Raw genomic sequence first — 12,368 nt, forward strand, 5'->3', positions numbered from 1 at the left:
GAACAAGTACGACAAGCACACCTCATATATGATATGGTTCCGCTCCCAATATCAAAGAATCAATTACGCTGCATTATAAGGGCAATGTCTTTCAAAATGGGTAGAAATACGTGGTTTGACGAGAAGTCTAAGAGCCCTGATTTACATCATATTGATAGTTTATTAAATTCAAATCTTTATTGTCATTAGACAGAAATATGGAAACCCTTATTCATCGATTAAGGCTGGGCACTGTCTACACAAAAAAATTTCTTACACAGAACTGGCCGTGCGGAAACCCCAGAACGTGATTGTGGATTTGTAGACGAAGGCATACATCACCTCCTTCTAGGTTGCCCACTTCACGACACACCAAGACGCCGACTTAAATCAACCTTAATTACGTTAAACCGCAGACCTTTTAGTTTAAAAAAACTTTGGGTCCTTGTTCAACAACCTCCTTGCAGAAGAGTGCTTTAAAAGCACTAAAGACTTTTCTTGAATACAGCAGCATTCTCGGCCGTTATTTAACGCTTTTATTGTTCCTTTCATTTAAATGTAGCTGTATATATGTATGTGTTTTGGGATTATGTTATGTTGACTGTTCTGTTGTGACTATATGTGATAATGCATTTACACGATATGCGTACCACCCGCTGACTAGAGACTGTGTTATTAGTATCATTTGTAGGTTTGAGACTTTTTTTACAGAACTGTGGAGACATCTAACTTGTATATTGTATATACAATGTGTTTCTTACGTCGTAGTGTTACTGCGAAAAAGTTGCGTGAGAAGTCCTGGTGCTTATGTGAAAAGGTTATTTGATATGTAATCTTGAACCCTGCGTGTTGTCAGATAGAACCATTCAAGAGCTAAGGAGTAGCTGGCGCCTTAAATGGTGCGTCAAAATCTCCTTATATCATATCAATAAAAAAAGAACTCGCAGCGCGAAACACGAGGTACTGCTCCGCGTCGTTCAATTGGATGTTAATGCTTTCGCATTCAGAACTCATAAGACGTGCTTAGGTGGGCTCGGGTTTTTTCGAATTGGTGCTGTAATAGCAGTAACAGGTACTTGGTAACCGACTAAGGCGGTCACCTACCTTTCTCGCTCGCTTTCTCTGTCCTGCTCACAGGCGCCCTCTCATCCCCGCTGCATGGGCTCACCAACTCGACGCAGTGCAGCGCAAAGCCCCACCATACAATTTCGTTTCCAGCATGGATAGAAAGGGTTTATCACCGCGAGAACTGCGGGTCGCGTCACCCCACCGCAAGAAAGGCTCCCCCATAGCCCGCATTTAGAGCCTGTACTCGCTCAGTCCGCACGCTCTTTCGCCTACGTGCGGGAGACTGTGCGATCGGAAGGCCGGGCTTCATTCTATCGGCGGTAAGTACGGCACGGGTGAGCGCGGCCGCGCAAGCCCTATCTTTAAAGCGATCTGCGATGGGTACAGATTGTAAGCGAGCCTAGAGCTACTGGCTTCGTGTGTGCTGCGTTCTCGCCGCTCAGTTTGCGTTGAAATGCGAGGCAGCACGGAGGCCAGTTCGCTCACTTCTTCAATGAACCTCTCGCCAACTTAAGTCTGCCTGGGTCAGTATGTGCCACTGACAGGAAACAATACTCAACGTTCGCAGGCACCGGTGCGCCACGCTTCTGGTCTCGGAGGCCACGCGCGGACTTTTAGGCAGCGCCACTAGATGGCGCAGCCTGTCCAGAATGAAGCGTTACCCTCTCTAGTGACGCCGAAGGCAACAGACGGGCCGGTCGGAAGGGCCTTCTCAGCGCTGCAGGAGCAGAGGGCCAAAGCGTTGTTCTTTTTAAATGCGTAAGCATTTATATGGTTACCCAGCGAGAAACCTGTCCGTGCGCCCGCCCGTCCATCCTTCGCGTACGAGAATTGCTTTCACGATAGAGCCAGCCAGCTGCGGAGGAAGACGACGAACGCGCGTGGCGCGAGCGCGTCTCGGTGGCCACATGACCTGGGCAATCAGGCACGCACTAGATACACCTATAGTAAGCGAGAACTGTGCAGCAGCCGTGGCTTCGTAACGGAATGTCATCAGCGCAACTTAACAGTTCGGTGCGGCAACCGCGCTTTGTTTCACGATTCTTTCACCGTCTTTTTCGCAATTATACCAAACACACCAGAGCACCACTCTAGTCGACGTCGTTACTACGAAATGCTTGCGCATCATTCGGATAACTCCCTCAGCAGATTGCACGTAAATTTTTTATTTAGTTTTTCGTTCATTTGGAGAAGTGTAGGTTAATTAAACGAGCAATACATATATATATATATATATATATATATATATATATATATATATATATATATATATATCTTGCGTGTTTATGAAAAGAGAACTTACGAATGACGTCTTCAAAGTCGTCTAGGGCGGAAAGAACGCGAATGCCAATGAAAGCAATAGTGATGAAGAGCCTGCGAACGAACCAAAAATTTTCACAGCAAGGGAGCCGTTAGCGCCGTTCGAGAATCTGCAGCTTCATTTTTCTTCGCTCCGGAGCTTCGCCGCGGACCATGCAGCGAGCGAACCTCGGTAAAATAATATCGGCTGCAGTCGCAAATTCCGTGAGATGCAGTGTCCAAAAATACATACATATTTGCGGCTCATTTCATCAAGTCTATTGAACCCATGTTAAATAAACATTTTTTCTCTTGTTGAGCGTGCTTAGCCTGCCAAGTGTGAGCGGTACGGTGCACTTTCTTCACAACAGAGTGACCTATATAACGAACGATTTTGGAGGTTCGAAGCACTGCGACATGAAAGGCCTTTCAATGTATACGCTAACTCAAGGCAGAAAAATAAAAGATAATAATAAAATAAAAGGCATGGGTCAAGTTTTCACCATGTGTAAGGTTGCTGTGCATTTAAGCACTTCATTATGCCTAACATAAAAGCTATACGGACATATGCAGAGATGCTCATCGATTGTTTTGAAGAGCGATATATTTATAGCTTACAAGACAACTTTTCAGGAGTAAAATCGCGTGTGTCTACAACTTTTGTTGCTGACTTGGTGGCCAATCTGCTGCCGGTATACTACTTGGTCATACTAAATCCAGCACTTGTATATGGCAAACAATATATGAATATTATCAACGTGCACACAAATTAAGCGGTACCATGAAAGGCATGCTAACTCTCTCAGCAGTGCCGACATTCAAGGGCAATCGACTTGGGGCTCTTTAGTGTTGTCAACATCTTCCATGAGTGTGTCTTCCTTTTGTTCTATTTCTATAGATAAAAAAACAACTTCCCAGGATGCATGTCATTAGTGAACTATTGCAAGCTCTAATTGAGTTACCCGCCGTGGTTGCTCAGTGGCTATGGTGTTGGGCTGCTGAGCACGAGGTCGCGGGATCGAATCCCGGCCACGGCGGCCGCATTTCGATGGGGGCGAAATGCGAAAACACCCGTGTACTTAGATTTAGGTGCACGTTAAAGATCCCCAGGTGGTCGAAATTTCCGGAGTCCTCCACTACGGCGTGCCTCATAATCAGAAAGTGGTGTTGGCACGTTAAACCCCATAATTTAATTTTTTTTTTCTAATTGAGTTATTTGGTTGAGTTGAGCATGAACTGGATGTACTTTGTGTACGCCTAGTAACAGCCTATAGCTAGCTCACGTGCAGCCACATTTAGGGAAGACTTAAAACGTGCGTAGCATAACGCAAGCAGGTGGCCAGTATCTGTATTTCGTATGAAGGCAAACGAACATTCTCAAGTGACTAAGCTCTTCATTAAGTATGTGCACTGATCACACTTTGTGGGAATAGTGAGAGGATTTTTGTCTGCCTTCTTATTCAGTAGCTGCTTTAACGGGCACATGACAATGAAATGAAGCGCAAGCTCATGTAGAGAGCCCAACCTCAAGATCCCAACCTCGGCAGACTCCTTGCGCCACTCCTTTCCCTAGCGGAGAGTGGCGTCACTATGCATCAGGCCTCCTGCACCGTGAGGCGCTCGAGTGTCAGTTGGAGTGTGTTTCGCCGTCCTGAGCGCGCAATGGACATCTCTTCATCGCAGTCGTCCAGCGGGGCCGAGATGTCTGAGGGACTGAGGGGTTGGGCAACTTTTCCTGTACCCGCCGTGGTTGCTCAATGGCTATGGTGTTGGGCTGCTGAGCACCAGGTCGCGGGATCGAATCCCGGCCACGGCGGCCGCATTTCGATGGGGGCGAAATGCGATAACAGCCGTGTACTTAGATTTAGGTGCACGTTAAATAACCCCAGGTGGTCGAAATTTCCGGAGTCCTCCACTACGGCGTGCCTCGCAATCAGACAGTGGTTTTGACACGTAAAACCCCAGACTTTAATTTTTTTATCATAAGATCGTCAGTCTTCGTACTTGCAAAACGGCTTTCCAGGCGAGTTTCTTCACGCTTTTTTAGTCTTTCATGAATCCGTTGCCTCGTTCATCGCTTTCTATTTGAAGGTGCAGCAATATCGCGTCGCATCACGCCAATCGCTGCACCTGCGAGAAAGTGCCGCTCCTGTCGACGCTCAGCGGTGTCACCTAAATTCCCTAGATAGTTTTTTTTTAAGGAAGCAGCAGAAAATCTAGGGACTTTAGTGGCACCCAGCAAAGACTATATGAGCCCCAGTGTCCTTTAATGATGGACCGCAGTTCCACACGAGAACCCCCTCGACTGACTGCATGACACGGACAAAAATTTCGCATGCTAGAACGCTACATAAATTAGCATGCGAAAGTGCACAAGCGCGAGTTGCTTGACTATGCCCACCACAGAAGTGGTGCACGCTTGTCTCCTCTCGTTTTTTTCTGCACTATACCAGCCCCGGAAATATGTGGTATTTCACTGTCGGGTGTCGGCCGTTCGTGTTTTCGAGGCTGTTGTGCCGCTGAATGGCAGGCTTGGGCGAACAAAAGCACGGGAGACACAATCTCACAGCCCGTGCTCACCCGTATATGCACAACACGCCTACGCAACCGCGCGCTGCCTGTTGACATTTTCATTCTCTCTCGCGAGCAACGCTGCTCAGCAGTGTCCGGAGTGCCGTCATCAATCCCAGGTTGGGAAGTCTACGGAACAAGACACACGGTAGGACAAAACACTGCTCCGTGCCTTCTTTCACAACAATTCTCTCCCGCAGTAGTGTATGGGCCACTGCTGGCCTCGCGACATACGAAGTAAAATTCTTGTTTTCTACATAAAATTATGGGGTTTTACGTGCCAAAACCATGATCTCATTACGAGGCCTGCTGTAGTGATGGACTCCGGAAGTTTGGGCCACCTGGGGCTCTTTAACGTGCACCTAAATCTAAGTACACGAGTGTTTTCGCCCCCATCGAAATGCGGCTACCGTGGTTGGGATTCGAGCCCGCGACCTCATGCTTAAGAGCTCAACACCATAGCCACTAAGCTACCGCGGCGGGTTCACGACATGCGAAGAAGAGACCGGAAAGGGCTCGGGAGGACTTTTATTTATTTTATTTTGTTTCCTCTTATGGGTTCCACGTGATGCGTTGCGCCTCCATGTTCGCAAAAGATAGCGAGCGTCTATATGTACGATGTCTAAAGAAATGTCGCGGGTGTTTCGGAACCCATTAGGAGAAAATTTTCGCTTCTACTCTCTCCGATTTCGTGTACTGCCAATGTTAGGACAAAACGTGCGCGCTTAAATTGGCGTTGGGTTTCTTAAGGTAACGCTTGGGTTTCTGTTTTAACCAATACCGGGCGAAATCTCCAGCGTGAAATATGCGCTTACACAGAGCATCTACGCAGGCTCTACATGGTGTACCGGGAGCGTGTCACCAAATACACCTTTTGCTTTGAATGGATTTATTTCTCATAATACGAATTCTATGGTGGGGTTCTGGGTAAAAAGTTGCACGCAACCAACTTGACCAGCCCAAAGTCCGGTGAAAGGCAACGGGGCGCAGTGGCCGCTCACATGTGATCACACAGGAGGGTAAACGTCAACTTAAAAAAGAAATGTATGTATAAAATAGGGAAGTAATACATTTTAATATTTACAAGAACTAGTAGTCTGTGTGCACAAGGAAAATATTAAATTAATACGTGAGCATGATGGATTAGTTTAAAACAATTTCGATAGGAAAAAATAAGAAAAGAAAAACTGAACAAAGCACTATGTTCAGTAGAGTAGATACTCAGAAAAAGAAAAGAAATAGGTCATATACAGTATAGCTATGCACAAACGCAGTAAACAGTGACAAAGTTAGTCTGACTGGAAGTGGTTTTGTTAGCGGTATAGGGACAGAACATCTAGTTTTTGTAAGGTGAGGTTGTTTAGTAAAGTCGGAAGTGTATGTCTAAGCATTTGCTGACCGTAATTCGTTCTTGAATGCGGAATGTTCCATTGTTCAGGCGCCCTTGTGTCATAGCTTGCAACATGTTTATGTGGACGATCGTCTACACGTGGGAGATACTGAGCTCAAATCTGAGTGCTGCCAGGAACCCTCCGTTTCTTTCTAATGGGTAGAGATGTCCCCTGGCCTGGTGCTAAGCTTCTGAGAGAGTTCAAATCTTGAAAGGGGGCCTAATAGATATTTCATGCGTGGTCTCTTGGCAGCTCTTGTCCAACCACAGTCGGCCTTGTTGAAGAGCACCAGCCCCGGCTGTTTGAGGCAAGTACAGCCTCCGGGCACCTACCGGTGACATAGGTGCAAATGGGCTCTTGGCCTGGTGCTCGGCCATTATAGCACCTCAAAGCTTGTAAAGGGATGTTTTGTCCCCAACCTAAAGGTACTCCCTCTTCAATAGATGTATTTGGGGCACCACATGGGAAATTGCCGTTACGGGAAAGGCCCAAACCTACTCTTTTTGTGCTCATGAGCATTTCGACTGGAATTTAGAGCACAGGCTTCTTTCCCTGAAGAAAGCTGAACGCCAGGCTGTGGTACCCTTGCGTCCATTTGAACCAGTGGGCGCCCAGTGGTGGTAGGAATCAAACCCACAACGTCCTGCACCCGAGGCGGGAACTCTGCATCAAGGGCAATTAAAGGAATACTCATTACACGTGCATGCGAAGTAGCGGCTGCAATTTAGACAAGAGAAACTGTGAGCAGGCGCACTAACGAAAGGAGCAGGGCAAGAAATTCTGGTTGGAAAAGTTTCGTCCACCAAAGACAGGCAGGTCATTTTGTCTTTACCCTATGTGAATGAGTGGGCCAGCAGAAAAAGTTCGCATGAAAGCTCAAATATGTGTTTGCCTCAGGCGCTGCCGGACACAGCTCAATGCCAACTTAGGGGCCTGAAGTACCTTGCTACTGCTTGATGAGCTTACCCATGAGTAAATGGCTTCGTGCAAGCAGTCCCTGTTCTGGCCTCTTTTGTTTCAACTCATACTTCCCACTAAACAACTTGCTGAACTACGCTCAGTCACAAGCACTTGGACATATCACAAGACACATTCATACCGCAATAATGTTAATGCAACATGGCACTTAAGCTTGAAGCTGGCCACCCACATTCCCTCTACAGTATTATTAAAATGCATTCTACTGGCTAATTGCCATTAATATTTGGTCAAAGCTACCAATGTATGTAAACAAATTGAACATTATCATGACTTCTGCTTTGAAAACTTTTCAGACACGTTGAACTTTCTTGTGGTTTAGCATTTATAAAATTTTGTGGACAAATACGCATATTTAGCTCAAGTATAACGCTCATGTACTAAATGAACGCCTTATGAAAGCATCTACAGCGGGGGTAGTGTAATGATTCTATTGCAATTCTTGTCCGTCTGGTACGTTGTAAGGGTAGCGTTCTGCCTACGCCATCATGATTGGCTGGCCATGTGCAGTGGCTGATAAGAAGGGAATACAGAATGAAGGGAAATGAATCGCTACAGTATGCCAGCCCTGCTGATACGTTGCAGCATACTTTTTATAGAAGTAGCGTACACACAAGATATATTTATTAGTTTGCTTACTACTACATTAAACACCTAAGGAAATGGCACCAAGTTGGAGGGTACATCTATATGGAGGGTAAAATTTTAAGTGAATTTACACTGCCACCTAGTTCAGCTCAACGTACGGTAAACTAAGATTGTGTCCATAAGCCAGTTACGGAGGAATCAAGCAGGCGTAACTTATAAGAATGGGCCAAGTCTGATTTTCGAATCTTGAAAACACATTCCAAATAAGAATTTGGGCTTGAGAAATCTGCACTTCTGGCAGGCTCTCCAGTTGGTCCAGCTTCAGCAACGTCGTCCCATGGTAGGTGGTCCTCAGTAGCGTCAGTTGAGCTTCAGATGCCAGTTCTCTTGAAACTCTTGATGACAGTTTCATCAGAAATTATGCTTCGTGCCTCTAGAACCAATGCATGCAACAGTTCCACTAGAAGCATTCTAAGCTTGCCTCCTGGCGTCAGGGGATGATGACCAATAGTGATTTTTGTATGGAAGGCAGCCACTGACATGTCGTTCTCATTCGAAACGAAAACGCAAGCCGCCAAATGAAGCGCATCATCCAGTCGCTGCTTGCGTTGAAGTATTTAGCCGTAAAGTCCTGCTTCCTTGCAAGTTGGAGAGCCTTGTTCTGTATTATTTCAATTCAAATAGCACAGCTGTATAACCAGAGACTTCTGAGCCCTAAAGCACTGCTATTTCAACTTGCGGGTAAAAATCAGTCTTTGGTCTACGGAGAGAGAGAGAGAGAGAAAATTATAAATGAAAGGTAGGGAGGTTAACCAGGACTGAGCCCGGTTGGCTACCCTACACTGGGGAAAGGGAAAGGGGGACGGAAAGATTAAAAGAAGAGGAAGTCCACTGGAGATATCAGTCGGTCACTCAGTCCGGATCACAGACGCTGACTCAGTCCGGTCGCTTTCAAATATCGCAGCAGCGCTTTTGTGGCCTTTTGTAGCTGTGATATGCGAGGCCATGATCCCAAGATCTTGTTCAAGGTGAACGGCTTTCCATCTAGCTGATTGAGAGCTGTGCAGAGGTCTTGCCTTTTATTTTCATAAGATGGGCAGTAGCACAGTAGATGTTCTATGGTTTCCTCGACACCGCAGGCATTGCACTCGGCGCTATCAGCCATTCTAATCAGAAATGCATAAGCATTTGTGAATGCGACGCCCAAACGTAAGCGGCACAGCACTGTTTCCTCATTTCGCTGAAGACCTGGTAACAACCGCAGTTGCATAGAGGGGTCGAGGGAATGCAAGCGATGGTGAGTGAATTCAGGTGTGTGCCACTTCTCCAATGTCAAAGAGTGCGCTAGCTTGCCTAAGTGTTGGGCTGCGTCGGTCCGCGATAAAGGTATTGAAACAAAGGTTGCTCCTTCGTGTGCTTTTCTAGCAGCTTCGTCAGCGAGGTCGTTGCCGCAGATACCGCAATGACCAGGCAGCCACTGAAACACGACGTCGTGTCCTTTCGCGATCATGTGATGGTGCATTTCTCGTATCTCCGACACGAGTTGTTCACATGACCCGCGACGAAGAGATGCCAGAAGACATTGTAAGGCCGCCTTCGAATCGCAGAATATAGCCCACCGATTAGCCGGTTGGTTATTAATATAATCAACGGCACCTCGGAGGGCAACAAGCTCCGAACCAGTCAATGTTGTCAAGTGAGAAATCTTGTATTGGATGCTTAGTGATCGTGATGGTATAACCACTGCGCTGGTGGAGCTGGTCTGAGTGGAAGAGCCATCCGTACATATGTGTACTCGATCAAAGTAGAAAGTGTGCAAACAATCCAGAGCTGCTTGCTTCAAGGCCAAGGTAGGCAGGTCGGTCTTCTTTCTTATCCCTGGAACCGTAAGACGCACTTGAGGTTGTTTTAAACACCACAAAGCTGAGGTTGAACGTGCAGAGGGTGTGAAACCCGATGGTAAGGAGGCACGATGGATGCTGACCTTGTTGGAGAAGGACGCCTGTGGTTGTCGTTCTGGCAGGCACACAAGAGAGCTTGACTGCATCCGTGAAACATGACGAACATGGGCTCTAAGCGTTTCGGTGCTAATGTAAGTCGTGATCGGATGGTCTTTAGCCATTATAATGGTTCCAGCTGTTGAGGCGCTGCGCGGAAGGCCTAGGCAAACACGTAGTGCCTGCGCCTGCATGCTCTGAAGTTCTCGAAGATTTGACTTGCATGATTTAGCAAGCACGGGGGAGCTATAGCGTAGGAATCCGATGAACAGTGCTCGATATAACTGTAGCATGGAGCCCACTGACGATCCCCATGTTTTGCCGGCGATGAACTTGAAGACGTGGACAATAGATGTGAGCTTCTTCTTTAAGTGGGCAACATGAGGGCTCCAAGTGAGGTCCCGGTCTACAATGACGCCCAAAAACCGGTGATTTCTCTTGTAGGAGATAGGCTGACCATTGATTCATACTGGATAAGGAGTCATCGCTTTTCGCGTAAAAGCGACTAACGCACATTTTTCTGTTGAGATGGTAAGGCCTTGTGTGTGAAGGTAGTCAGATGCCTGTGTTGCTGCTTTCTGTAGCCATGCGCGAACCTGCAGGCGAGTGACCGCTGATGTCCAGATGCAGATGTCGTCGGCGTAGATTGAAACACTCACTGTTTCCGGTAGGGATTGGGCCAGCCCAAGAAGCGCGAGGTTGAAAAGAATAGGGCTTAGAACACCGCCTTGGGGAACGCCTCGGCATATCTAGTGGTCGGTAGTCGGACCATCTTCCGTTCGTACGAACAAGGACCTTTGTGTCAAGTAGTTACTGACCCATCGATATACTCGCCCTCCTAGTTCAATTGTCAAAAGTGCGTCTAGAATGGTTTGATGGGAAACGTTGTCGTAAGCGCCTTTCACGTCAAGAAAGAGTGCTACTGATAATCGCTTCCGAGATTTTTGCTGTTCCACAAATGATACTACAGTAAACTCTCAGTTGTACGAACGTCGGTTTATCGAATATTTCAGAATAACGAATTTTTTAAAAATTCCCGGCAGTTTTCTTATAGATTCTATGCAAAAATGTTTCACTTGAACGAATATCGGAAGTCAATATTTCAGTTTAACGAACTCGCTCAGAGGACCAAGGCTTATTTTTGCGATCAGTTACTTACTCAGTTATCTGATCGTAACTTATCAGTTACGATCAGATACTTCGTTTGAAGATTATGCACAGTGTGACAGTGCACTGATTACCTGTGCTGGACAGACGGATCTGAAGATTGTTTCCAGTGTTCGTCCTGAAGAAGAAGAAGAGTGCGACGAAGAAGAGGCAACTGCCGAGCCAGTTTCAACCCTATAACTCTAGCTGAGGTTGTAGAGTACATTGGAAAGTTGAAAGACTTTGTGTCGACGCAGCAAGCTGTGCCAGAAGAAGTGTACAAGAACATTGACTCTTTGGACAGTTTGTTACTTCCTGTGCTTTAAAAGAACAAGTGCAGAAGAAGATTACAGATTCTTTTTCTGAGTGAGAAAGGCAGCATTATAACTGTTATGAACCTTGTACTTGTTGATATGTACAAATTGCATTTCACACATTTCTAACACTATGGATGCCATTTCTTTTGCTCCATGAATTGCACTTCAAACTTTTTACTCTGTATGCCATGTCTTATGTTGGTCTAGTGAATATTCAGTTTAGTGAACTTTCAGTTAAGTGAACTATTTCCTTCGGTCCCTTGAAGTTAACTCAAGTGAGAGTTCACTGTAGATCGATGACACTGTCAATCAATGAACGACCGCGTCGAAATCCCGCCATAGAGTCAGGGTAAATTTTGTGGTGTTCAAGGTACCATTCGAGACGCATGAGGATCATACGTTCCATGAGCTTCCTGACGCAGCTGGCAAGAGCTATAGGCCGTGAGGATGCCAGTTCGAGCGGTGACTTTCCTGCTTTTAGAAGCGGTACCAGGCGGCTGCGTTTCCATTCCTGTGGGACGACACCATCTTGCCATGAACTATTAAAAAGGCTGAGGAGTTCTCTTCGTGCTTCTCTGCCTAGGTGGCGCAAAGCAGTATATGTTATGCCATCGGGCCCTGGTGAAGACGAACACCTGCATAGCGCCATAGCAGCTTCTAACTCTTCCATAGAGAATGGAGCGTCCATACTTGCATCTCGTGGGCCGGGGATATTGCCTAGAGACATGTGAGGGACTAAAACTGTACCGCCGGCGACGTTCGCACAAAATTCCTCTGCGACGTCTATCTCACGGCGATTTTGATAGAGAGCAAGGGCGTTGAATGGGTGTCGTTGCTGGGGACTTGAGCAAAGACCCCGTAGGGTACGCCACACACAGGACAATGGCTTGCGGGGGTCTAGTGAGTCGCAAAAACATTTCCATCTTTGATCCGCTAGCTTATCTATTCGGCGTTTGATCTTCTTTTGCATGCGCCGAGCTTCTCTGGGGTCAAGAATTGACTTCGTGCACCTGTACCTCCTTTCAGCTCGGCGA

Source organism: Dermacentor andersoni, chromosome 2 (assembly GCF_023375885.2).
Source record: "Dermacentor andersoni chromosome 2, qqDerAnde1_hic_scaffold, whole genome shotgun sequence".
NCBI lineage: Eukaryota > Metazoa > Arthropoda > Arachnida > Ixodida > Ixodidae > Dermacentor > Dermacentor andersoni.